This window comes from Arvicola amphibius, chromosome 1, assembly GCF_903992535.2.
Source record: "Arvicola amphibius chromosome 1, mArvAmp1.2, whole genome shotgun sequence".
NCBI classification, from domain to species: Eukaryota; Metazoa; Chordata; class Mammalia; order Rodentia; family Cricetidae; genus Arvicola; species Arvicola amphibius.
In genome coordinates, this window is record NC_052047.1 from 127,319,775 (window position 1) to 127,341,495 (window position 21,721).

The following is a 21,721-nucleotide window of genomic DNA, read 5'->3' on the forward strand; positions in this document are numbered from 1 at the left end:
TGTGCTTGTTGTCTGTGTCCCACACGTAATTGGCAGGTTCCCTACAACAGGATGTATTTGTCGTGGTTTCACCAGTCCCTCCAAATCCAGAACAGTACCTGGTCCCTAATGGATGCTCAACAGATGTTTGTTAACTGAGCAAATAGCTCACAGGGAAAAGGTCCCACAAAGCTCATGTGCTGGTCCCCAAAAGCAGAGGCTGATAGATATTTCTCAGTGAATACTGTGTCTATACCTTTCTTACCGCGCCCACCAGAAACAGGCATCTAGGAAGTGTCGGGCAGGTGCACACTGCATAGAGGGCAACAATCCTGAACTAGCTTCCCAACTGGACACGTCTATGTGGACCACTGTTGCTCAAAACATGCATCATGCCACCTTCAGTTTGCATTTGCATTAACTGTCAGGGAAGTGACAAACCTGCCTTGGTCACCTCACCCCACTTCTGGCCCCTCTCCAGAGACAGGGCTGCCCCTCCTCACTCACAAGTTCCTCAAGGACGGTAGTCATCAGTACTGGCCCCAGGGGGACATTTCTCATGCTGGTGCAGCTGGGATTTCCTGGCGGAGAGAACATAAAGATTAACTAGGTGGGGAAATTTTTCCCTTGGCTCTGAAGCTTGGGACATTTGTCTGGTGTGGTGCATATTCTCCAAGAGACAGGCTAAATCACTAATGGAATGCTGTGTTTAAAATATATTTACCAGTGATTAACAGCACGGTGGGTGATGTATGCTTTGAGTATTTCTTATTCAGCATAGGGGAACCTCAACACATAAATATTTCAGGGTAATTAGTGAGTATTTATTTAACATTTGGTTATGTTTTCTTGCACGCCCAGAAGGGTGTCATTGGAAAGAGCTGATCATCTCCTGTGAAGACCGAAGAACCCAGCCCTGCAGAAGGTGCAAGACCTAACTTCTCAGCAGGGAGCCTTGGGAAGCAGCCCGCCTGCATATCACTCCATTCATGTGACAATATTGTTGAGCATGTTTTACGATATTTGTTAGTGGCGTTAAATTAGGCAATTTGGGGGTAGGAGTGTCTCGGTAGGTAAGAATGCTTGGTCTGCAGATGTGAGGTCCTGAGTTTAAATTTGGGGCGTCTGTGTTGCAATCTATACATGGCTGTGTGTGCACCTGTAATCCCAGCACCAAGGGGAGTGGAGATAGAAGGATTGTTGGGGTTTGCTGGATGTGAGCCTAGTCTATGCCTCCATGGAGACATAAATGCACACTCCACACACACACATGAACACCTACAGCACACACACAATATGACACATGCACAAATATAAACAGTCAAAGCATGAGACTACACATAAAGTTTGAACTTCAAGGCTTCTCTTGATATTTTTGAAAGACAGTGACAATTGCTTCTTCCAAAGCTTTCCCCAGTAGGACATGGGTGGTCAGGTCTCTGCAGGCCCTAAAAACCATCATGAGCAGCCTGGGCTTCTCGGATGTCTCAGTTTGTAACATGGTATATCCTACCAGCCCTGTATGAGGCAGCCTGCAGTATTTATCCAAATGCAGATGCTGCTTCTACAGGGTGGGGTGGCGGCCAGCCTCTGAGGTGACTGCAAATAAGACTCCTGATATGGAGGAAAGCTTGACCAGGCCACCCAAGTCACCTACTATCTTCCCAGACACATCCTGGGGCCTCCTTTCCCTTGACTGTCAAAATCAGGAAGTGTGGAGAATGCTGATTGGTTCATAGCCTAGACTCTAAGGCAAATATCTATCTCACGACCCAGTATCCTCTATTTTCCAGGGAAGCTTGGGGTTCCAGATAGTGTCACTAACTGGAGATCAACCTTCCAGTAGAAAAGGCTTTGGGGGGCACTTTATTTCCAAAACATAATACTAACTGGAGATCAACCTTAAAGTAGGAAAGGCTTTGCGGGGAGGGGGGGTGGGCACTTCATTTCCAAAACATAATACAGTGCCTCTATGTACGTCTTTCTCCCTGTATGTAATGCCTTCATCAGTCACACCCCCATCCCCATATCTCTCTGCTTTTCTCTGTCCCCACCCACCCCACCTGCTCCATTCCTCACTCAGAGTTTCATCTCTGAGAGACTGTGGGAGGAGTCAGACTGGATGAGAAGCCTCAAACCAACGGAATATTTTACTGCTCTGCAGAAAGGCTGTAAATTCCCCCTGATGCCTCTTCAGGAAGGGAGCTGCCACACTCTCTCTTCATAGCTAGAGATGAGAACTACAGGCTCAGGGAACACAGAAAATAGCAGGCAGGGCCCTAAGCCTGGGCCGAGGCTGGAGGAAAGGGGTAGGGTGCCCAGAGACCTCCCCAAGTATTCATGTCAAAACCACGTGTCTCTGTTTCTCAGCACAGAGTGCTTTACTGACCCAGCCATCAATGTAGTATGGCAGGACCTAAGGGGACACTAGGTGTATACAGATCAGGTCACTGGCCAGAGGACAGGGTAGTTCATCAAACCTTCAATCACTGCCTGGACTGTCTCTGTCTCTGTGTTCCCAGGCTTTTATCAGCATTGCTAGCCACAGATCTAATGCATAGCCCCACCTGGCTCTCTTGGACCTTTTGATGGGCGCCTTTCCCTTCCAGATCCCTCTGTCCTATTTCTCCAGTTGCCTTTCCCCTACCATAAAGCAGCAGACCATTCCCTTAGCCTACAGGACAGCCTCTGTCCTAGAGGACAGAGTTGTCTTGCACGGGTTGTCTTGGGTGGATTGCAGATGTCCAAGGATGTCAATTGAATAAAACACCCTTTTCTCCATCCTGGCTCTCTGTGCCAGGCACAGTGTTCATCTGGAGAAAGGACTGACCACTCACCCAAAGGGGCTTCCAGTCACCCCAGAAAGACAGAAAATCCACAGGCACGGAACAATTCACACTTGCTGCCTATGGGCTGGAATCAGCCACCAGACCCACTCTGTTCAGTCTGTATTCAGAGCCTTTCTCTTACATTCAATAAACTTTGTTGAACTGATATGCGTTGGATTTATCTCTTTCTAAGGAAGAATCTCAGGTAACATGTGTGTGTGTGTGTGTGTGTGTGTGTGTGTGTATGTGTGTGCAGACAGAGGTCAACATGAAGGGCTTTCCTCATTCACACTCCACCTTATATTTTAGGAGAGAGCACAATCACAATCCTCCCCCCCACAACTACCACAAATTATGCGGTCAAGTTTCCCATACTCACAGGGTTTGGCACATCTGGAGTAAGCTGGATAAGCCACGCTTTGGGATAAACATATTGTTAATCATGGCATTTCCCCTGCCAGGTCAGTATCTGCGTTACTTTTTTAATACCTATGTATTTATCCCCACCCCAACCTCACCCCCAGGGTGGGAGTTTTGGGGTTCACCGCATGTACATGAAGGTCTGAGGGAAACTTGTAGAAGTTAGTTCTTGTCTTCTACAATGAGGGTCCTGGGGCTTGAACTCAGGGTGTCAGCTTGGCAGAAGGAGCCTTTACCCACTGAGCCATCTCACTTATACATTTGTATAATGTGTTTTCACCTCCAGTTCCTTCCCCTCCTCTGTCCCTGCCATCGCTATGCCCCCCTCCCGATTTCATGTGCTTTCACTTATATTTTTAGCCCACAGAATCCACTTAGGGATCCCAATATGCACACGAGCATGGGCCATCTACTCTATAGAACATGGGCAGCCTCTCAGAGCCCAAATCCCTGAAGAAATGGACTCTCCCTCTTCTGACGGCCATCTGTTGCCAGCAACTCCTCAGTGAGGGGTGGGCGCTCATCGCCTCCTCTCCTCCATGTTGGAACTTAGCGTGTCTTGATCTTATACGAGTTTTGTCCATGCCGTCACTGCTTCCGCCATCTCCTAACACCCAGCTGTCGCACTGTGTCAGGGAACAGTGTCCCCTTGTAGTCACCCACTGCTTTGGGCTCTTCCAATCTTTCCACCTTCTTTTTAGCAATGATTCCTACAGCTTGGAGGAAGGGATATAATATCGATGTCTGCCCCATTTAGTGCTGAGCGCCCCACGGTCACTCATTCTCTGCACATTGACCAATTGTAGGTTTCTCTACAAATTACCATCTCCTGCAACAAGAAACTTCTGTGATGGGGGTTGGGAGATGTCCTCAGCCATGGGTACAATGGTAAGTCTTTTGACTAAGTTTGCTACCATTTAACAGAATAGTGACAGTGGGTTCTTCCCTAGAGTCTATAATCTACCCAGCTTCAGGTTCTTGGCTCTGTTAATGGCATCATTCATGAGTTCTGCCTTGTATAATGGGCCTTAAATCCAATAAGAAAGCAGTTGGTTACACACATAACCTATAACTCAAGTATGTGGTGTCTTCAGCAATAGGGTCTGACCCTCAAAAGGTTACCAACCCTCTAAAGGGTTACCAACGACAATGACAAAAGCTTGTACTGTCTGGGACCCAATGGCCAATAGCTCTATATTTCCCATCCCTTTATGCCACCTGCCTTCCAACTCCCCTCTCTTAAAAGATACCCTCAGTCCTCCTTATTGGTGCCCTGACTTCTATGGGAACTCCAATTTAAACACATATATCTAAAGATTGGAAGCCACCATCTACACATGAGAGAGGACATGCCATCTCCTTAGTTTTTGAGATGGGGTCTTTTGCTGACTCTGAACTTCATTTGTCTAGCTATTCATCCCCAGGAATCCTCCTGCCTCCTCCTCCCCAGTGCTGAGATAACAGAAGCACCCTAATTTTTCGTGTGAATTGTGAACAATCACACTCAGGTCCTCTTGCTTGCGCAGGAAGCACATTGTACACCAAGCCATCTCTGCTGCCTTTTAAAATAAGAAAGTTAAAACAATTGAGACATTATAAATATGTTTAAAAATATGCTTTTCAAGCCAAGCCTGGCGGCACATACCCATACATCTAGCTACTTAGGAGACTAAGACAAGAGAATCCCAAGTTCAAAGCCAGCCTGAGCAATTTATAAGGCAAGATTCTATCTCAAGATAGAGAAAATAAAATGGGCTGGAGTGTATCTCAGTGGTAGAGCACTCGGGAATGAGTGAGGTCCAGGACACAATCCCTAGCAGAGGGGGAGATATTTGTTGGTTTCATTTTCAGGATGCACTGAGTACAGTCATCCTAAAAGGGAAGGTATTTTATTTTCACCACCCCCTGAAAAAAAAAAAAAACACTAGAAAATACCAGATACCTGCAAAAACATAGTTTATTTTGAGCCTACCCAAGATCGAGGTTGCCTGGCATCCAAGCTTCTTAAACTAGAAAGAGGGACTGCTCTGAGGTGACCCAGTACAGGAATTTAAGAAACAGAAAATCCAGACACTATGTGGAGGCAGGAAATAAAGATAGGAAGTTGGAACAGGGAATTCAAGGAGGAAATCTAGCTAAAGAAAACTGGCTGTCACCATCTCATCTGTTCTGCCTAGAGTCTACTGCTGTGATAAACACCATGACCAAAAGCAACTTGAGGAGAAATTGGTTTATTGGGCTTACTCTTCCACATCACTGTCAACATCAAAGGAAGTCATGACAGGAACTCAAGCAGGGCAGGAACCTGGAGGCAGGAGCTGATGCAGAGTCCATGGAGAAGTGTTGATTACTGACTTGCTCCCATGGCTTGCTCAGCGTGCTTTCTTACAGAACCCAGGACCACCAGCCCCACCCAAAATGGCCTGGTCACTCCCCCACCAATCACTAATTAAGAAAATGCGATACAGGCTTGCCTACAGCCTAATCTTACAGAGGCATTTTCTCAATTGAGGTTCTCTCTTTTCAGATAATTCTAACTTCTGTCATGTTAATATGACCTGGGAGTCCCAGACACAGGTGACACTCTTCACCCAGTAACCTCTGACTCAAAAGAGAGGAGAAAGCTTCAGAGACCCTATGGATTTGGGGTGACTTGAGACCACTATGAGAAAGGCTTCCAGTCCACCCTCCAGTTTCGCTTGGAGTTTTCTCCTCAGAAGCCTTAAAATAGGGGCAGAAGGCCTTGCTGATACCTGAGCATCATTAAGGACAACTCTCACCAAGGAAGCTGGAACAGGAAACTCCCTCTGCCATGAGGAGCACACAGGAAACACTGCACAGCCAGAGCCCTGGGCAGAACTGGGGAAGAGGCAAACATCTCTCCTTGCAGAATTCCTCTACAGATGTGAAATCACTGTCACCAAGACACCCCACTGCTCCCTCTCCTTATGTGTAAAAGGGGGTGCAGCAGCAAGCACCTCAGGGAGGCCATATTGTGAGAGGAGCTAACATCAGCATGAGCTAAATACTGCAGCTGTGAGAACTGTGCAAATCTCTACAGATGTGGGTTCAGCTTGTCATTGTCTAGAACTGTGCAAATCTCTACAGATGTGGGTTCAGCTTGTCATTGTCTAGAACTGTGCAAATCTCTACAGATGTGGGCTCAGCTTGTCATTGTCTAGAGCTGGGCATGTCCCTACAAATGTGGGTTCAGCTTGTCATTGACTAGAGCTGGGCATGTCCCTGCAGATGTGGTTTCATCTTGTCGCTGACTAGAGCTGGGCATGTCTCTGCAGACGTGGGTTCAGCTTGTCATTGACCATGTGTCTCGAATGAGGCAGACCACAGATTACTCAAACCACGCCTCTCGGAAACCCAATCTTCCCTCCATGCACTGCCAATCGAGGAGCTCAAGGGAGGTCTGACTTCAGAATCCTGCATAAGAACAGAGGCTTTTTTCTAGTTGGCAATGAGGTATTGCACATCTAATAGAGCAGAATGTTCCACATGCTAGGTCTCAAACCTGGGACAAATGGCCAACTGAGGTGCCTATTTAACATATCAAAGTGGACCTGGCCACCAGGTTCTCCCAGCGTCCCTCAGTTCCTACTGGTTACAGGGTATGGCTGGCATGCCCCACTCCCTACCCTGGTCTTTCCAGCCCAGGGACTGGGCTGCCCTTCCCCCAGAGGCTCTTCCCTATATAATCCAGCCATTTGGCTACATGGTCTTTTTTAGTTTATAGCCTTTATCCCCTTTGGCCTCTTGGTCTCCTGATCTCTGATTCTCCCTCTTCCCTTTTCCCTCTTTTCACACGGCCTGGCTCAGGGCAAGTCTACTCTGGACTCTCCCATAAATCTCTGCTTCTGGTTACACTCTCCCTCATATCTACAATGAGACTACTCCTTCCCCACTCCTAGGAGTGGTCTTGTCCTCCTTTTTATTTATTTTTGTCATCCACCAGCTTGGGCCACATTCTCTGGTCTGGGAGGCCAAGTGCACAGTGAATCATGAGACAGTGCAGGAAACGACACTGAGATGCCAGATAAGTACCAGCATCCTTAGGTCACCCAGATGAGCACCTCAGCCTCACTTTCCCTGGAACCTGCGTATCCATCTTCATCACCATCAAGAGAGAAGGGCTGACGCTGGTCCCCCTTCAAGCCCCCTTGCAAAACAGTTTCATGTCACAGGGACTCAGAAAAAACCTCCTTTAAAACACAAAGTTCTGAGACAATGTCTCTTGAACTCTCTAGAGTTCTGTCTGGGGTTCCCAGGAGATCACTGTCCCTTTCCCACCCACCACCATGAGCATGAACACCATGCCTTGCCCTCCTCATTGAGCAAGAGCTTTGATCTGTGTAAACAAGTGTGACTATTTAAACAAATGTAGCTGTGTGTGTCTGCTTCCGAGGCCACTTACCCAGCTGCCCAGGACTAAGAGCCCAAGAGAAGCAAATGCCAGACCAGATCGATAGTGCTTTGGGCAGACTGCGCAGGTGGGATTTGCAATGCTTGCTTAGCTAAAGCACCAGAGCCCGTGACAGGCAACGGGTGACAAATCCAACAGCTGGCAAATATGGCAGGCCAAGACAAAGCAGGGAAGCCAAGCAAACTGGAAAGATACAAACCCATGGAAAGAAGCCTGGATGGATAAAGGCAGGCCCCGCTGTCCAGATAGTAACACTATTCTACATAGCTAGCCTGTGCGAGCCCAAACTTCTAGACTAAAACCCTGACAACCACTGACAAGCAGCGTGGCGCAGGAAACTGACTCACCCTGTCTGATTTTACTTTTGGTTTTTCATCTGATTGAGTGGCAGCTGTCACTTAAAGGGTTGTCACAAGGATGGCAAACTTGTGACACATATGACTGTAATGAGGATCAAGCCCATCAGCACGAGTTAAGCCTCTGGAAATGTATCGGGTGTGTGGTAAGCAACCCACAAATGTTAGCTAATGGCATTGAGTGCAGAAAAGGGTACAGACAGGAGGAATGTTCGGGAAGAGAGATGGCAGGGATGGTTGAGAAGTGTCCCTGAATTTTACTTATATGGATTTGAGGTAAATCCAAAATGGCTCCTAATTGCATGTCATTTCCTCCAGCTAGCATTCAATCATCTAAAACGAATTTCAGCACAAGACTGGCTAAGTTGGACTCACAGAGGAAAAAGCACAATTTACACCAAATAACAGACTTTGCGATTCTTCATGAGTAATTTGACACACTTTTCTAAAATTTTGACTCTCTGTTATTTTCTCCTTACACAATGTCTTTGATATCTTATCTCACATGAAAACCATTGTCTAAGCTTCCCTCACCTGCCAAGTCCAAGTTACCTGGGATGTGAGGTGGAAGGTGACCTGAAAGTTCTCCCACAAGGAGTTCTGAGACATAACTAGCACTGTCGACCATTGGTAAGGGGTAGAGACAGCCACGCCACGCCAGCCTTGGTCTCACCAGTGTCCAAGCCACTGTCATTGGTGAAGTCGAAGTTCTGAAACCCACCTGCGAGTGGAGGGTGAAGCAGCAGAAGCAGAAATCACCAAAGCAGCAGGGGTCTGGTGTGTGTACTGTATGCATGTATGTATGGTTGTTGTGTTTGTGTATGTTTGGGGGAAGGTTGTGTGCATGTGCACATGTGTGCATAAGTGTGCATGTGGAGGCCAGAAAGTCAAGGGATGTTGTCCTATGTCACTGCCCACCTTACTTTTTGAGACAGCCTCATTGAACCTGGACCTTACCAACTCAGCAAGACTGCTTGGCCAGTGAGTCCCAGGGACCCTCCTGTCTCCACACCCCACAACACTGAAATTACGGGCACATGCCCCCGTGTTGGGCCTTTGTAATGTTCGAGCTGGAAATCGAACTCAGGTTCTCATGGTTGTGTGGCAAGCACTTTATGGACTGTGTCATCCCCTCAGTTAAAGGGCCTGTTTTCCGGTGGCAAGGTCAATTCAGGAGAGCATCTGCACACCTGGATAGCGCTCCCCTCCTTCTAGTCAAAGCAGCCTATGATGCCCCCTCCCCCACAGGCTCGTGTGTGTGTGTGTGTGTGTGTGTGTGTGTGTGTGTGTGAGAGAGAGAGAGAGAGAGAGAGAGAGAGAGAGAGAGAACATCATTGGTCAACAGAAGAGAACTGGAACTGTTCTGGAGGTTGTGGAAGCCATCAGAAGTAGGACACTGTGGATATGGCTTATAAGGTCCCTGGTCCTCTCCACACTCCTGCTCCTGTCTGCCGTGAGGTGCGCAGTTTCTGTCATATGATATCACCACCAGGAGGTTCTGCCTCACCACAGGCCCAAAGTCAACAGAGCCAAGGGCTTTGGACTAAAGCTCAAGGGCGGCCCCTCTCTGAGGCCTCGCACTAGTGTTGGGACTTTCCTACGGTGCACAGAGGAGTGCAGAGACTATCTGAGCTGAGAGCAAGCGCATGACAGCAGGCCACCAGCGTGCTGCATGCTCTCCACTCAGTTCCCCTGCCTGGGAAGTGATGCTTAAGGAAAGCCCCAAGTATTCATGCCATGGATGTCAACCCTGCTTCCAGTGGAGCCACGCCTTCCTGACACTGTCCTCAACCTGAGAAAGAGACATTTTCCTCAGGATGCACTCAGTTGTATAGGTGCCCAAAACTCTAGATTTCCATATCCAAGTACAGTCTTGCATTCGTTGGCTTCCTCAGAGCACCTACCATGTGGAGCCCCTAAAGGAAGTTTTTATTCATGTCCCCTGTGGCAGCCAAGGCTCCTCCTACAATTTATCTGTGAGGGAAATCTCTTGTTTTCAGTTTATCTCACTCCATTTTATTGTTAGGATGGCAGTAATAGTCTGTTGTGATTTTTTAATTTGTGTTTAATGTATTTTTATTGAAAATAATATTCATAAGATATAGTCTGATCATGGTTTCCCTTCCCTCAGCTCCTCTCAGCTTCCCTATCCACTCATCTCCCTGCTTTCTTTCTCTATTTTTAAAAAACAAACGGTAAAAGAAGAATATTTTTAAAAGAAAAAACATAAGAAATACATACACACACTTATATAAAAACACAAAATCAAAAACCATAACATATAAGCAAGAGGACAGTAACACACACACACACATACACACACACACACACACACACACACACACACACACACACATCCCCCAAAAACGTTATGAGACCAAAAGTCTACAAAAAATACCATTAGGTTCATTTTGTGTTTTCCATCCACTGCTGGGCATAGGGAATGCCCAGTAGTGTGGTTAATAAATCCAGTAAAACTCCACTGGAGAAAACTAATTTTTTCTTTGCAAGCAGTTGTAGATTGGAGATAGATAACTTCTTGGTTAGGGATGGGACCTGTGCCCACTTCCCCATCTGACTTGAACCCATGTAGATCCTGTTAGTGTTGCCACAGTCTTGGTGAGTTTGTACATGTGCCACATGTGTCAGTCCTGTTGTGTCTGGAAGACACTGTTTCCTTGGAGTCTCCCCCACCCCGGTTCTTCCCATCCTTTCCCCTCTTCCACACAGCTCCCCGGGTCCTGAGAGGAGGAGTGTGATGAAGCCATCCCATTTAGATCTCAGTGCTCCAAGGTCTTCCACTCTCTGACATTCTCCAATGTGGGTTTCTGTGTTAGTTTCCAATTTAGGAAATCTTATATTTAAGCCTGGGGAAATGTTTGTCCCTCCCCTTTACTCACCTCTATAAACAAACCCTTTTGAGTCAGTCCTGGAATGCTTCCAAAGGCCTGTGTGTTGAAGGCTTGGCTAGTAGCCTGTGGAGCTACTGGGAGACAGTAAACCTTTAGGAGGTGAGGCCTAGAGCAAGAAAGTGAGGCCTCAGAGAGGATATTAGGACCCCAGCATGCATGCTCCTTCTTCTTCCCCTTCCTCCTTTTTTCCATCTTCATCCTCTTCCTCCCTCTCCTCCTTCCCATTTTCCACACCTTCCCCACTCTGTCTCCTTCTCTTCCTTGTTCCCAGCCACCATGAGGAACACAGCTTCCTCATCCCCATACTTGACACATTCCTTAAACAGGCCCAAAAGCAACAAAGCCAAGTAACCATGGATTCAAACCTCTAAAACTATGAGCCAGCGACAAACCTCTCTCGTTGTTAAGTTGATGATCTCAGATATTTGTCATTTGTCATAGTTAACAAAGGATGAATAGCAGATCATGCTGGGCAGCTAAGACGGAGTCATGAGGGAACAAAGGACACGAGCAAGTGAACAGATACCAGCACCTCACAACTGGAAAAAGCATGAGCAGAGCCTTCTTGGCTGTTCCAGCCCTGTCCAAGTCCCAGGTAGGTAAATGCAACTCTGTGAGTCCTCAAAGACACCCTTGCATGGATAAATCAGCCCAGCCAATGTGCCTGAAGTAATGGCCTACAGAAGCATAAAAATAAGAACTTGTTTCAAGCTGTTAGACTTGGGGATAACTTGTTACACAGCTGTTGGCAACTAAAAGGCCAACCCGGGTGGCGTGCCAGATCCTAGTGCCTGCTGTTTATTTTCCCTGGACTAGTCTGCCCATTAGCGTTCCCTAGCCTGCTCCTCATGACAGACAGTACTCCCTTTGCAAATGTCACCTCCTCTGGGGAAGGCTTTGCTAGCCACACTGCCGAAAGCACCGGCCCATGCAAGGACTCACAGCATTCTGGTCCATATATTCCAAATACTGACCACGGTCTGAAGCAATCTTTGTCACCAACTGTCTCCTGACCCTCATGCCCATAGTAGGAGTATTTTGAGCATGCCCCATGTTACACCCACAAAGGACACAAGAGATACACTGAAGAAAGATATGGGATTGGTCTTAGAGCACTCACTTGGAGACAGCAAATATCTTCTTTGTGATCTCAAGAGAACAGGGTTCTGTCCACTTGGGCTACAGCTGAGGCTGCTCTCACCAATGTCCTCAAATTGAGGACCAGCAGGACCTTCATGTTCCAGCGGACTGATTAGCTATTAGCTAGCAGCAGACACAGACTGACTCAGTTCCACCAGAGGGGTGTGGGAACATATGCACACAGTCTAAAATCCACAGGGAATGCTCTGGTGCCAGAAGACACTTGCTCATCTCCAGCCTCCATAAAACTTTAAGCCTGGTGTGACTTTTCTCCTCATCTTCAACAGAACATCCACTCAGTCTGTCGGGAGCCGGAACAAATGTCTTCTCCCCTAGGAAAAAGCCAACCTGCCAGTGTTGTAGCAGTGGGCCACAGACCAGGATCAGCATCCTCTGGTAAGCACATGGTAATGAGCGTTTGGGGCCCATGAATCTCCATGAAACTCCAGGAAGGCCCAGCAACCAGTCTTAGCTTTGTAGGAGATTCTCGGGCATGGTGAAAAGATTGAGAATTGTTCGGGCATATATACATGCACATACATACACACAGGCACACATACACACAGGCATACATGCAAACTTGCACATATATGTGCACACATAAACACACACAGGCACACACACACACACAGGCACATACACACACTAACTTGACACTGCTGACTTGATCTTACTGCCAGCCTTGGGCACGTGATCTCATCTCTTCAGCCTCATCTTCATTTGTAGGTGAGTGAGAACCATACTCACATTCTGGAACTCAGCCCTCTTTAACTTCTCTATGATGATGTCTTCTGTGTCACAGGTACCCCTTGCCCAAAGTCATGGCAATTTTACAGTCATTTCTGTTGCTAGTAAACCTTCTGAGTCTCTGTGGATGGATGGGTGGGTGGGTGGATGGGTGGGTGGGTGGGTGGGTGGATGGGTGGATGGATGGATGGATGGATGGATGGATGGATGGATGGATGGGTAGATAGGTGGGTGGATGGGTGGACAAGATGGATATGTGATTTCTACTTTTGCTCTATATTTGTTACGTTAATCTCCCTTAGGTTCCAGCAGAGTCTAACTAACCCCACTACCAGGAACACGCTCCATTCCCCAACAGGCTTGGGACAAACTCCTGGGCCCCTAACGAGAAGCTTCATGGAACGGTGATCACAAACGTGGGCTCTGGCTTCTGACTTCACTGTCACATCCCAGCTCTGACCAAAAACAAGTGTCTGTATCCACTGAACCCATCCGTGAACTGCAGATGGTCATGCCCACAGCAGTTCCAACCTCCAAGAGACTCAGAAAATCCCGTGAGCAAACATGAGAACCGTCAGGATGTAACACTTTGCGTGTGTTAGAAGCAGCAGGGGGTTCCCTAAGTATGTTGGTGGCCTGAGTCTCCTGCCAGGAGATTTGAGTTTCTGGGGTCAGGCCCTGGCACTGGGCTTTTTTTGGTTTTTTGTTTTTAATTCTTCCCAGGAGACAGACAAGGGCAGTGAACACTGAGAATCACTAATGCAGAGTGTCTGAAACCGCAGCTGTAGCTGGCCTACTTAGAAAGGTCTAGATAAATAGTAGTGGCCATCTTTACCTTTTTAAGGTATATTATTGCTATTTCCTCAGAGACATCTTCCTGAGGCTCAGGTCTTTCAGCTGCCTTCCCTCTAGGTGTTTGTCATTTATGAGTTTACTTCATAGAAACCCTGTCACACTGGATGAGCATCACCCAGCTAGTTGTATGTCTGCCTGTTGACTAGCCCATGGGCTGGGTCCAGCACCTGTGTGAGAAAAGATTGGTGGTGTGAACTGGGAAACCTTCCTGCCCCAGATTTCCTCTATCAGTCTTGTATACCCGACATCTCCAGCCCTTCTTCTAGACTCAGACCCCGGGACCCAACTGCCTGCTCTACTCAGCACTGTCTATTCTGGAGACAGGGAGACATTGCTGGTAAGTGTAGGGCATTGGCAGAGTCTTCCCAATAGAATCCACCCCAAACACCTCCACAGTACTCAGCTTTATAAAGTCTGCCCCCCACTGCCTTGATGATTTCTTTTTCAGCCAGGCTGTACTTGTTGAAGCAATAGTTACCCATAAGTCATAAATTATGTCACCTTGTTCCCAAGGAGCTGATGTGAGGAGGTTAGCTGAGAGCCAGAGTGATAGAGTACATCTGGATAGTGTTCGTCCCCTGAAAGGGGTGGTAGCCAATATCAGGTCACCTGACTTGGATGTGTGTAGTGAGGAGCTGTGGGCAGTCCTGCTTTTCATCCCACCCAGCTCCCGGCTACTGGCTAGCTTATGCCCCGAAATAATTACACAGAAACTGTATTCTTTTAAACACTGCCTGACCCATTAGTTTCAGCCTCTTACTCACATCTTGACTAACCCATATCTAATAATCTGTGTAACACTACGAGTGGTGTCTTACCAGGAAAGATTCAGCATGTCTGAACTGGCGGCTGGCTCCATCGCGTCTGTCTGAGGCATCTGCCTCAGAGAGGAGAGGCATAGCATCTGCTTAAGGCATCTGCCTAACTTCCCTTCTTCCTAGCATTCTGTTCTGTCTACTCCACCTATCTAAATCCTGCCCTATCAAAAAGCCAAGGCAGTTTCTTTATTAACCAATAAGAGTCCTCCATCAGATGTGTAACCAGGTAAACAGTGCCTGTGTTACCGATGGTGACATTTCATCATCTTCAGAATATCTGAGGTCTGGATAGATGGCTCTCCCAGCATGCATCTCTATGGAGTGACATCATTATGGCTGTGCTTGAGTAGGCACTGGAATGTGGGCCCGTGGGTCTAGGACATATTCTGTGTGTCCCTCTACATTCATTCCACCTTTTCTTCTTCCTCTCCACCACAGAGGGTGAACGGCTCCAGTTCATCTATCCACAGCCTCCTCTCCAGCTTCTTATTGGGTGTGGCTGGGAAATGCTACAGATCAGAGAACCTGAGGAAAGAGGAGTCGTCCTGTCTTCTGTCGGGTCACAGGCTACAGTGAGTGGCTGCACACCTTCCCACCCATACTTGGTGTATCCTGTCCTAGTTGGGGTTTCTATTGCTGTGAAGACATCACGACCGTGGCAGCTCTTACAAATGGAAACATTTTGTTGTGGTGGCCTCCTTACAGTTCATTATCATGCCGGAGAACATGGCAGTGTGCAGGAAGACATGGTACTGGAAAAATAGCTGAGAGTCCTATATCTTACAGACGACAGGAAGTCAACTGGAAATCATACTGAAGGAAGCTTTAGCAAGTGAGACACTACATTCTCTCTACTGTAAGTGCCACTGAGGGTTGGAATCAGTACAGCGGCTGGCTGGTCAGGTCCTCCACAGGGTGTGACCTCAGACCTGATCCATGAGTGTGAGGAAGGTGCAGTGGTCCCCAAGCGCACGAGAACAGGGTCCCCAAGCTTGAGCAGCAGACAGCGAAGTCCAAACCTTGGGGGTGAACCACCACAGGAGAGAAAAGACAGACTGTGGAAAGACAGACTCCCAGCACCATGACCGGGCTTCTCCAGTCCTGGACTCCATAGGAAACTCACATTTGGCCTCCATCCTTTGCCCTGCAACTTGGGGGAAGGTACTCCTCGCTTCTGAGCCTCTTCCTTATCTGCATCCACCCATGCCATGGGCTGGTTGAGGTGATACATGCCCACTGTTGGTGCGCTGGTGGGCCGTAATTTGCTACACTCAAAGGAGAGCTGGGTACCATGTCAGACAGACCACGAGATCTCAGTGACCAGGCACAAGAAAAGGTTCTCTCACTGTGGTATTCCTGCTTAGCCAGGCTTCCCTGGTGTCATCCTGGGATCCAGGGTCTTTTCGGATCTTCCCTCTTCTAGAATCCTCGCACACCATCATCAACAGGGAATGACCACATCCACCTTGTCCCAGAAATGATACTTACCACTTTTGCTCATGTTGATTGGCCAGGACTGGTCATTTGGTCTGCTTAGATGCAAAGACTAAATAAGCAACCTGTTTTCGGAATTAATTCTACACAGTGGGGGAAAAAGAGCCATGATCCTTTTATAGTCCATATCTGCCTCTGGCATTGTAATAATCATCTCCACACCTGGCCCCCATCCCTGCAATGTTCTTCTATATGTAGGCTGGGTGCCAGCTAAGGAAGTTCACATTCTAATGCACATTCTACAGAATCATAGGGCTTGGGTGGGAGGGAAAAAGAGAAGGCCATCCTCCTCCTCCAGATACAGGGTAAGAACAGAAAGGAGAATTACAAGGCTACGCCCTCCCATCAACAAGATCAGCAAGTCACCTCCAGGAAGGCATTGGCAGATGCTATGCCTGCAGATACACCTGGGATGTCATGGAAGTGTAAAATAGCAAGGTAAACCATTCCCAGGATGCTCAGCAGTCAGTCAATGGAGCCAATTTGTCTTTCGCTCTCTGCAAGTGGGGAAAACTGGGGAGGCATTTATATCTATTCCCAACTCACTTAAGCCCTCTTAATACTCTTGAATCGGGTCCTGTGCTGCCTGCAGCTGTGGTTTAGCTTCTTCTTAGAGGCTGAGAGCCCAACAATGATTCAGTCCTTGGCTCCACTGCTGATGGTCAGCTGTGTGGCCTTGGGTGAGTTACTTCATCTCCGTGAGAGAAATGACATAGCGACTGTTGACGAATGTGGAGAGATTAAGTCATGCTCAGTGCCAAGCACGAGGCAGAACGACAAAGAGTATCTGATATGACATACAACTGAAGCTGTGCCACAGGTTGACAGCCTGAGACCACCTCACTGCTCAAGACAACACTGGCTACAGCGTGGTTCTGCCTGTCAATGCAGTGCAAGTGGAGCAAGTGACCTCACCTTTCTGTGCCTCTGTTTCCTCGTGGTTACAACGGTGTTATCAACAGAACCTGGCCATAGGGTCACGCAAATAATGTGTGTAAAGTACTGGGCAAGAAGCCCCACCCCATGCCAATGACTGTAACCATCGCTGGCTTGTTTTGTGCAGGAGAGTGAGGCTCTGCCCTCAGGCTCCCCTCATGCCAGACAGTTGTAACTCTGGCTCTTGCTTCTTTGTTGAGACTGCTCACTGAAAAGCCTGGAATTGGACTGGGAAGGAATGTTTACCTGAATCAGTGTTTCCTATTCTGGGAACATGTTAAGACCATGTGGGGAGTTTTCTTAAATCCTGTGCAAGAACTGGGGAGGTAGTCAATCAGTAGAGTGCTTTGTCGTACATCCATGAAGACCTGAGTTCAATCGTCAACACCCACGTGAAATCTGGGCACAGTCGTGAACACCTGCAATATCAGAGCTGGGGAGGCAGAGACAGGAGGACCCCAGGGACTTGCCAGTTGTTAGCTCCAAGTTCAGTGAGAAACACTGTCCCAGAAATGTGGTAGATATTGATGACAGAACATACCCAACATCAGCATCTGCCCTACACACATATACACCTGTACACACAATGAACACACACATACACAAGCAAAATCCTCATACCCGGGCTGTACCTATGCCACTTCAGTTTTCCATTGCTCAATGCCTCAGGTGTTACTCTCTGTAGCGAGATACAAAAATTAGTGAGTACTGAGTTGTGTGGTTGCATAAACAATTAACTAAATCTCAGCAATATTTTTGGAGCCAGATGTGATTTCCCTTCCATGTAATTGAGAAAGAAACTGAGGCACAGAGTGCTGCAGGAATGCAAACAGTGGATCAAGGATCAGCATGCCCACTGCAGAAATGAGTAAACTGTAGCCTGCCTGAGCCAGCATTGCGCTGATGCACCCATTTTGTGGGGGAGTTATCACCCAGGGATGGTGGCATTTTGTGGTGGCAGAGGGGACTCAGTGGACTCCCCAGGAGATGCTATGTGGAGCTTTGGAGCAGAGCAGAAAAATAAAGGGACTCCAGACCTGCTGCTTGGGAAAGCTCACACAGCCAGGTCCATCCTGGCTCTGACTCTGTGTTTGCTTTGAAAATACAGCAAGTGAAAAGCCAAATGCAAGGTGGGAACAAAAACAACATCCATGGGGTGGGGGGAGATGGTGACGTCTAATAAAGTCTGTGGTTTAGTTGATAGTGTTGACCAAAGCTCATTTTTTAGTTCTGAGAAATATAACTCTCCTGCTAAAACTAGTTTGTGGAAATGGTGCAGGGGAAGGAGACTGCTTGGAGATGAGGTCTCACTCTGTAGCCCAGGTTGGCATCCAATTCAAGGTCCTCCTGCCTCAGTTTCCTGACTGCTGAGATACATGTGTGTACCCCACACCTCACTGACAGCTCATGTCTAAAAATTGGAAGTGTGATGTTGTAGGGGTGATGTTCCCCAGAGGTCATATGAAGCAGCAGCCCACACTGATGGCAGCTCCTTCCAGCCAGAGCTCATTCCTTACTGGAGAGAGGTGAAGGAGACAAAGCCAGCAGCACTTGCTGTAGCTGATGCTGATGATGATACCAGTGCAGACCCTTGACACCCGGGCTGGCTGCTCACTACTGTGGCAAAGGCATTCACAGTGGCTCTAGCCAGGGGATGCTGGGCACTGGGCAATGGGGGACTGTGCCAATAGTCCCCACCTGTGTCTCCCAGAGTCAAGAGAGCTGAGTCTTCAGTGAGTCCTCCATGGGTACACATGATGAGAAGAAGCTGTCTCAGAGTCCCAGAACAGGTTCTGGCTCCCCAGGAGGATACAACAGGCTGAGGTCAAAGCAGAAGTTAAGAGCACTGAATAACTAGTTGTTCAGGGGCCCAAAAAAGGATCAAAAGTTCAAGGCCTAGGCTGGGGAGGTAGTTCTGCATATAACACACTTAACTTTCAATCATGAAGACTTGGGTTCAAATCCTCAGAACACACAGGAGGCCAAATGTAGTGACACAGAATATAATGCCAGAACTTCTGCAAGATGGATGGTGGAGGCAATAAAGTGCTCAGATGCTCACAAAGCAACTAACGTGGTCTTCTGCCGGGAGCCTTGCTCTTAAGGGGTCTGATGACATGGGACGGATATGTGAAGTCAGTAAAAAACAGGAAAGTCTGACCACATGTTTCAAAGAAGTGGCCCCGGATAACAGGAACCGTTTTTATTCATACAGCTCCAATAGTTTGCATGAACAGTTTTACAATCTTATTTCCTTAAGTTTCTAATAGTAATTACAATAATTACCAGTTTGTTCTTTTATCTCCTTCCCTTTCTGTCCCTTAGCTTCCCCACTGGTAATCATTAACTACCTGATTTTTACCCTTGATATTAGAGGCATAAGCAGTATAACAATCAAGAAAGGACGTTTTCTAACTAGGCACAGCTACAGGTAGAACAGTGTGTGCCCACTTGGCAGCATTTGCGGTTATAACATCATGCAAACTGAAAGATTTGCCTCTAATGATTAATGTTTACCTCTGGTCAAATCTAAACTCTCAGAATCAACTCTTCAGCCAAGACTGACTCAGTCCATTCCCCATTCTACACTACTCTCTCTCCTATGGGGGATATACCAGGTTTTCTCCTATCATCATCCTATAAACCACATAGCTTAAAAACTTACTCTTTTTCCTTTTTATTATTATTATTATTATTATTATTATTATTATTATTATTATTATTAAACATTTCCGCCTCCTCCCCACCTCCCATTTCCCTCCCTTCTCCCTTAACTCCCCTCCCCCTCCCTTTCCAGTCCAAGGAGCAGTCAGGGTTCCCTGCCCTGCAGGAAGTCCAAGGTCCAACCCTCTCCATCCAGGTCCAGGAAGGTGCGCATCAAAACAGACTAGGCTCCCCCAGTGGGGAGGGGTACCTTGATCAGCCTAGATACAGGGAGGAGGGCCTTGGTCCTGCCTCAAAGTGATGTGCCAGACTTTGTTGATTCTCCGTGGGAGGACTTACCCTCTCTAAGGAGTGAATGGAGAGTGGGGTGGGCGTAAAGTGGGGGCAGCAGGAGGAGGGAAGGGAGTGGGAACTGGGATTGGTATGTAAAATGAAAAAAGATTGTTTTAAAAAATGAAAAACATTGAACGCTCTGTGATAAGTCTTAATTCATGAAGTCAAAGGGGAAGAAAAATACTGAAGAGAAACAGAACATTGCCCTGTGGTCAGTCCAGTGCCGTCGGGGCTCCAGGCCCTCCAGGCTCCAAGCTCTGAGCTGAGTGTTAAGTGCCAGGGACCTCCTCACAATCAATCCATCAAGTTCTCACCAAATGCCAGGGACCACAGAGTGTCCTGCACCCACAGGCCTCTCAGGTGATGCTCACCAAAGCTCTGTCAGTCAAAACCCATCTTAAGAAATAAGCCAAGATGGAAATTTTCTTGGGGAAGGGGAGTGGGGGGCATTGTGCAGATCAGGACAACTGAGTACACAGAGCAGAGTCACGTTTTCAAGGCCAAGTGTAAGGAGCAAGATAAAAATCCAAGTCTATCTTATTCCCAAGTCTACAGTGGCCTCTAAAGCCTTTCCTACCTGGAGCTGGTGTCACTCAAGGTAGAAAGTAGATCTTCCCCTAGGCAGCTGACCAAGGCCAGCAAGGGTGTGACGCCCTGTGACTACCCCTGCTCTCGAGACTGGCTGCCCGTCTCTCCTAACACAGACACTAGACAACAGTGTGGTGAGGAAGGGATCGGGGATGGATGAGAAGCAGCGTCAGCCCCAGGGGACGAGTGGAGGGTCCCTCTCCACAGCAATACAACTGAGTTTACAGCAATTGCTCCTGCTGCAGTGTTCCAGGCTGCAACGATTAACAGGGCTGCAGGTGGAGTGACAAGTGCAGAAACTTTGTGCCATTGAAAAGCATAGCATAGGGAACATGAGGAGAGGGCACTGCGTCCCCCATCTTGAGAGTGCCCAGTAATAGGGACATTGGTTCCTCCCAGACCTCCTTATTCACCTGCTCACCCCCAGAAGTACTGGGGGTCCTGAGCCCTTACCACTCTCTTAGGTCCCAGGTTTTTGCTTATTTGCTTAATTATCCATTCACTATTATCAAATGACTTTTTAATCTTTTTTTAAATTAGCCTCCAAGGTATTAGATCCCATTCTGGTGTTTTTTAAACAATGTGTGTTTTAGAGATTTCTTTCCCCCTCATCTTCACAACCCTGCTGAGTCAGGTAGGTACAAAGTGGGGACCAGGGGCTCCTGACATTTTTAAAAGCTAAAAAAAATACCCAGACAATCCTGGCACATCTTCGGTGAACAGATTAACATTTTAACACCTTTAGGAGAGGGAAATATACAAAGCCACATAATTATACGCTTCCTATAATAATTATGGGAATGTTATATTATTATCAATTTTGTGTTCCGCCGTGGGCAGTGAGGTCCAGGAAGGGGACATAAATCTAAAGTCTTAGAATGAATGCCTTCTTTCAAACCCAACAGTTAACCTCTGAATAGAATAGTTTTCAGCCCTCTTCTGAGTTAGATGTCAGAAGTCTAAATGGTGTTTCTCCAACAAAAACATTGCTCATGCATGTACCCGCCCCGTATGCACACACCGGCAACAAAAACATTGCTCATGCATGTACCCACCCCGTATGAACACACCGGCAACAAAAACATTGCTCATGCATGTACCCGCCCCGTATGCACACACCGGCAACAAAAACATTGCTCATGCATGTACCCGCCCCGTATGCACACACCGGCAACAAAAACATTGCTCATGCATGTACCCGCCCCGTATGCACACACTG

The 21,721-nt window shown here is 47.5% G+C and overlaps 1 non-coding gene across 1 annotated transcript; it reads right to left on the reverse strand.

The window, feature by feature from the left end:
* Positions 1–3,113: 3,113 nt before the first annotated feature.
* LOC119806150 lies at positions 3,114–3,276 on the reverse strand. The gene has a single exon (XR_005284172.1). It is a non-coding gene; the product is annotated as a U1 spliceosomal RNA (small nuclear RNA).
* Between the last annotated feature and the right edge of the window lie 18,445 nt (positions 3,277–21,721).